Genomic DNA, 6,584 nt, shown 5'->3' with positions numbered 1-6,584 from the left:
TGTGTGTGTGTGTGTATACTCGTAAGGTGTCAATAAATCCAATCACCCAATCCAAAACACATCTTGTAAGTCACGAATAAGCCCCTATACGTAACAATATTATTATTATTATTTTGATGAATTTCACGCCAAGGGGCCATAAGTAGGCAGACTCAACATAAACTATTTTCACTGACATGGGAAAACAAAAGACATTCAACTCCATAGAGAAGCTGACAGTCGTTCAGCTCTTACACTCTTTGATTTAATAATCCAAATAATATTTGCGTAAGAGTGAAAATTACGAAGCTCCTTAGAATGTAATTTTACCCATCGTTCCGTTATTCGTCTTTCTTTGGATTCGTCTCATATGCAAATTTAATTTCACGCTTTAGTACGACTCAAAGACACGACAATATTGTGATATAGCACTTGAACAAGAGAACTGTAATCCATTTCACGTAAAAGCCGCAACGTCGCGGCAGCTGTGCCTTACTGATCTCATTTGCCCCTAGCCACGCACAGATCACGCAATGGCCGATAATTACATTAATTACTCTCACTAGCTTCACGATAGCGTCAGGCACTCGTAAACCTACCCCGCCCCTTTCAACTGTTACGAAACACGGACACAGCCATTAGTCCAAAAGTTTATCCAACTGCGAACACGCGTAACGAAAACAGCCGAACCTCGCTGAACATCTTTTTCTACTGACCTTAAACCTGACTAGCAGTGTTTATCTACTTGTTCATGTAACGGGACACAAAATGCAGCTCAATCGTCAAATAACTTGTTGTACGTGTACGTAGGAATGTACTGAGTATGCAATTTAGGCTATAGGTATGCTCAAATAAGCTGTAACTATTCTTCGCAGGTTGTTGTATGCCGATCACAGTGGCCGCACGGACTCAGATCGAAGATATCTTATTATTTTCATTATTTCCGTGTAATATACGTTTCCGCTTAACAGAGGTATATCTAGATGAAACACAACTTCGCAGTATGCATCCCACGTGTCCATACTCAAAACAATGCTACGTAAGCAAACATTTTCATGTTCTGCCTGTTTTATTTTCCGTTTCAAGTATTCTACTCGTGCTGTGTCGCCGGTCGCATCTGACAGCAGACAGGGAGAAAAGTACGGAAACAGAACGGCGGATGAAAGGAGACAACAACAATTCTAGCATACATTTTTTCATTGAATTCTTGCTTTCTTATTTCCGTTTCCGCTTTAAACAATTTTCTTTTCTAGGGGGAGGGGGTTACTTTTAGAGGGAATTTCGCTACATACTCGTATTTTCGGAGTTAGAGAACCTTTCCGAAAAAGACAGCTTCCCCTTGTAGAAATGTACTGACCAATGTCACCATTCTACGTCACAGTCCAACAAGAACATTTGCGCCATGTTACGATGTACGCCCACGAAACGAGGCCAGCCAGCCCCACTTCGCTCGCACGGGTCAAGTTCCACGCAACATTTCGTTGCTTCAGAGACAAGTTACCAAGCAACTGAACCAACAGCCTGAATGCGGGGAGGAAACCGTTATAACATTCATCACACACACCACTACTCCTAGTTATGCTGCAAAACCTGCCTTGCATTCATCGGAAACTTCAACCATTTCTCTGAATATGCAGTGTGAAATAAACGTAAATGGTTTAAATTGAAAACTAAAAAGATAAGCAATACTTACATGATAAATAATATACTCGATTACCTACTGTTCTCACTATATAAATCTGGTCCTCACTCTTCGTTCGGAAATTTATCTAAAAGGGATATTCCTGTCACAATTCGACAAAAAAATGTGCTGAATGTTTTAATTACACTAAGGTCGCTACCTAGGGCCGCGCCATAGCTCAAGCGGTTAGTCGCTGGCTTCCCAAAGCGGCGGCCCGGGTTCCATCCCGGGTCTGGTCAAGTGGGATATGTGGTGGACAAAGTAGCACTGGTGCGGGTTTTCTCAGAGTACTTCGGTTTCCCTTACCAATCTTCATTCCACCAAATTCTCCATCTTCACAATCANTGAGTCGAGTCTTCGGAATTGGCAGGTGCAGAATAGTGGCAAGAAGGGAATTAGGCGGCGCAAAGCAGACTTCGTGTGTGATTTTAAGTGACAGTGAGACTCTTATAAATCCGTTGTCAGGATACGACTAATGAAGACTGAGAATCCTAGTGCGTGCGTAACGGTGAACTGGAAAGTGTGTAGAAATGGCGATAGCGCTGTACTGCTCGTAGTCCCAAGTTGTGTGTCTGTGTGTGTGTGTGTATACTCGTAAGGTGTCAATAAATCCAATCACCCAATCCAAAACACATCTTGTAAGTCACGAATAAGCCCCTATACGTAACAATATTATTATTATTATTTTGATGAATTTCACGCCAAGGGGCCATAAGTAGGCAGACTCAACATAAACTATTTTCACTGACATGGGAAAACAAAAGACATTCAACTCCATAGAGAAGCTGACAGTCGTTCAGCTCTTACACTCTTTGATTTAATAATCCAAATAATATTTGCGTAAGAGTGAAAATTACGAAGCTCCTTAGAATGTAATTTTACCCATCGTTCCGTTATTCGTCTTTCTTTGGATTCGTCTCATATGCAAATTTAATTTCACGCTTTAGTACGACTAAAAGACACGACAATATTGTGATATAGCACTTGAACAAGAGAACTGTAATCCATTTCACGTAAAAGCCGCAACGTCGCGGCAGCTGTGCCTTACTGATCTCATTTGCCCCTAGCCACGCACAGATCACGCAATGGCCGTGGCTGGAAGCTAAATAATTACATTAATTACTCTAGCTTCACGATAGCGTCAGGCACTCGTAAACCTACCCCGCCCCTTTCAACTGATACGAAACACGGATACAGCCATTAGTCCAGAAGTTTATCCAACTGCGAACACGCGTAACGAAAACAGCCGAACCTCGCTGAACATCTTTTTCTACTGACCTTAAACCTGACTAGCAGTGTTTATCTACTTGTTCATGTAACGGGACACAAAATGCAGCTCAATCGTCAAATAACTTGTTGTACGTGTACGTAGGAATGTACTGAGTATGCAATTTAGGCTATAGGTATGCTCAAATAAGCTGTAACTATTCTTCGCAGGTTGTTGTATGCCGATCACAGTGGCCGCACGGACTCAGATCGAAGATATCTTATTATTTTCATTATTTCCGTGTAATATACGTTTCCGCTTAACAGAGGTATTTCTAGATGAAACACAACTTCGCAGTATGCATCCCACGTGTCCATACTCAAAACAATGCTACGTAAGCAAACATTTTCATGTTCTGCCTGTTTTATTTTCCGTTTCAAGTATTCTACTCGTGCTGTGTCGCCGGTCGCATCTGACAGCAGACAGGGAGAAAAGTACGGAAACAGAACGGCGGATGAAAGGAGACAACAACAATTCTAGCATACATTTTTTCATTGAATTCTTGCTTTCTTATTTCCGTTTCCGCTTTAAACAATTTTCTTTTCTAGGGGGAGGGGGTTACTTTTAGAGGGAATTTCGCTACATACTCGTATTTTCGGAGTTAGAGAACCTTTCCGAAAAAGACAGCTTCCCCTTGTAGAAATGTACTGACCAATGTCACCATTCTACGTCACAGTCCAACAAGAACATTTGCGCCATGTTACGATGTACGCCCACGAAACGAGGCCAGCCAGCCCCACTTCGCTCGCACGGGTCAAGTTCCACGCAACATTTCGTTGCTTCAGAGACAAGTTACCAAGCAACTGAACCAACAGCCTGAATGCGGGGAGGAAACCGTTATAACATTCATCACACACACCACTACTCCTAGTTATGCTGCAAAACCTGCCTTGCATTCATCGGAAACTTCAACCATTTCTCTGAATATGCAGTGTGAAATAAACGTAAATGGTTTAAATTGAAAACTAAAAAGATAAGCAATACTTACATGATAAATAATATACTCGATTACCTACTGTTCTCACTATATAAATCTGGTCCTCACTCTTCGTTCGGAAATTTATCTAAAAGGGATATTCCTGTCACAATTCGACAAAAAAATGTGCTGAATGTTTTAATTACACTAAGGTCGCTACCTAGGGCCGCGCCATAGCTCAAGCGGTTAGTCGCTGGCTTCCCAAAGCGGCGGCCCGGGTTCCATCCCGGGTCTGGTCAAGTGGGATATGTGGTGGACAAAGTAGCACTGGTGCGGGTTTTCTCAGAGTACTTCGGTTTCCCTTACCAATCTTCATTCCACCAAATTCTCCATCTTCACAATCACCGAGGGCAGGCTACAATACGCCAATCAGTGACAGCCGTGCCGAGTGGACCCAGTTGGACTCCACCCCCCATAAGAGAATTAAAAAAAAAAAAAAGAGGTCGCTACCTGCATACAGACAGCGCAAACACATAACAAACCCACAAAGACATGCATTCCTCAAGCGGGATTCGAACACACGATCTCAATGTTTGAGAGGGCGAAGACCGTTCATGCCGCAGAGGGTAACACTCCTCACTAATGATACTAGGCCTCTGGGTTACATTAAGATATATTTCGAATCCGTTGAGCTAGCCTGCTCAGTCAGATTGGTCAAGCAATGACGTGGTAACTGGAGAACAAATGAGCCCTAAATACCCACTGCTCCATAACTGGAAAACTCCACGTCACCTGAGAGAGACGTCAGGCATGATGGCTCATGCGTTCTCATGCACAAGTTAATTAATATTTGATGACAATCCAGACCGACTCCTAAAGTTATCACCGACACCGCAGAAACGTGCAGAAGTTATTAACTTTTCATGTGTCTGCTGAACCCATACAAAGCAGGTGACTTCACAAAAATAATTAAAACATGAAGAATGCGCCTCGCATCCAATTGCCCTGAGGCCTGTGTGCGGGACAAGAAAAGAGCTAACACAATTCTCAGTTCCCTACGCGCAGATACTCGAGAGCCGTATCACTCATACAAAATACAAAAAGTAAACTATGTATGTCACAGAATAACATTAAGTATGAGTCTAAGCTACGTGTGCACCAAAGGTTAAACTTTAAAATCAGTCATGGTTCCAAAGTTGCCGCCGTATTATTAAGCTAGCAAAAAAAAAGTCAATCGAAAGTTAATACACTTAACTCAGGGAATATTTTGGGAAGCATACAGTGATTGTAATGGGACTATAACAGTAAAAATTGCATTGGACCGAGCAGGTCGGTCTAATACTAAAGTTCTTGACTTGTGTTCGGGAGATGGCCGGCTCGAATCCCAGCTGACACACCGTGACTTGGTCGTGGTTTTCCTCAGTACCTCCTGTAAATTCAGGGATAGCAACGACTGCTTCGTTCCAAATCATTTTCAATTCATAATTTATTAAACATCCTACCATCGTAAAACATCCCGCAAAAATTGCACTGGAATACAGCCGCAAATGACTGCCATACTTTCACACCGACAATGTACCAATTGTAGGGTAAAGGTTAAAAAATGACTAACACTTAATCTTTCAGCACTGAACAAGCGAGAGTATAAACACCTCTACTAACCTTAAACAAACCCTTATTTTCAATATCAGTTTGGTGGGATGCCATGAACAGCGCTGGCAACACTCACCTAACTGTCCTCACAAATGTACTAGCCATTGCTGTGCGTTACAGATACACTAGAAAAGCTGCATTTCAGGTTCCCAAGCGATGAATATGAAGAACGTGTATCCTGGGATGTAACACTCAGTACTTGCTTGGCTTACTCTTCAACCCTGAAATGGAGGCAACGTGTTCCTGCAGAACACCTGGATTCCTACCAGCATATATGGGTTGCAATCGGTAAACCTGGCCCTGCATTTAACTAATTAAGCACTATGCCTTGAAGGTGTATAGGGGAGTGGAATAGATCCACATTTTCTTGACATCGGCACTAGTTGGAGGTGAATGGTCAGCTTCACGTCCCGGTCGCTTTACCCCCGGGGAAGGAGCCCCCGGTACCCATTGGATAGGAGGCTGGGTGTGCCCGAGAACCGGTCCGGGCGATATGAAGTGAAAATTCTTGCCCACACCAGGACACGAACTCCGACCCCTCGGTCGTCCAGCCTGCAGCCAGTCGATATACCCACTACGCTATCCTGTCTCCCTAATACTGTACTATTCTTAACTATAAAATTATCAAAACGCACAAATTTATGATGAACATAATTTTTAAATGAAATGTGACCGGATAAAAGAGACATTTTTTTTAAACAAAAGATAATATATTCTTAAATTAATGCATTAGTTCATTCCAGTTAACTGTGATGCCCCAAATTTGAGATTAGAAAGAGGATGGTATTACCCAAAAAAGCTAGAGACTTGCGAAAAGAGTTTCGCAGTTATTGCCGTAAATTGTAAACACCGGGACTGGCAATTAGGTTAAGAATGTGAAGACTCAGCAAGTCTCTGTGTACTCACAAGGCAAGACACTTGCCTCACTCAGCTCACTGGGGTAATCGAGAGAGACCGCATACACAGCAAGAAGACACAAGGGGTCCGCCCCCATCCACCCATGAGAGCCAATGAGGAGGTTATTAGGAGGATTGAGGACACTGAGGGGAAGTCACCCACCCTCTTTCGTCAAGGCTGAATCAGCGAAA

The 6,584-nt window shown here is 42.8% G+C and overlaps 1 protein-coding gene across 2 annotated transcripts in view; it reads right to left on the bottom strand.

The window, feature by feature from the left end:
* LOC111874725 overlaps positions 1-6,584 on the bottom strand; it is a 164,366-nt gene that overhangs the window by 148,363 nt on the left and 9,419 nt on the right. The gene's annotated exons all lie outside the window — the stretch shown is intronic.

The sequence above is a fragment of the Cryptotermes secundus genome, unplaced genomic scaffold, assembly GCF_002891405.2.
Source record: "Cryptotermes secundus unplaced genomic scaffold, Csec_1.0 scaffold362, whole genome shotgun sequence".
Taxonomy (NCBI): Eukaryota; Metazoa; Arthropoda; class Insecta; order Blattodea; family Kalotermitidae; genus Cryptotermes; species Cryptotermes secundus.
Note: the sequence above shows the minus strand (reverse complement) of the source record. Positions and strands in the feature narration are given on the sequence as shown.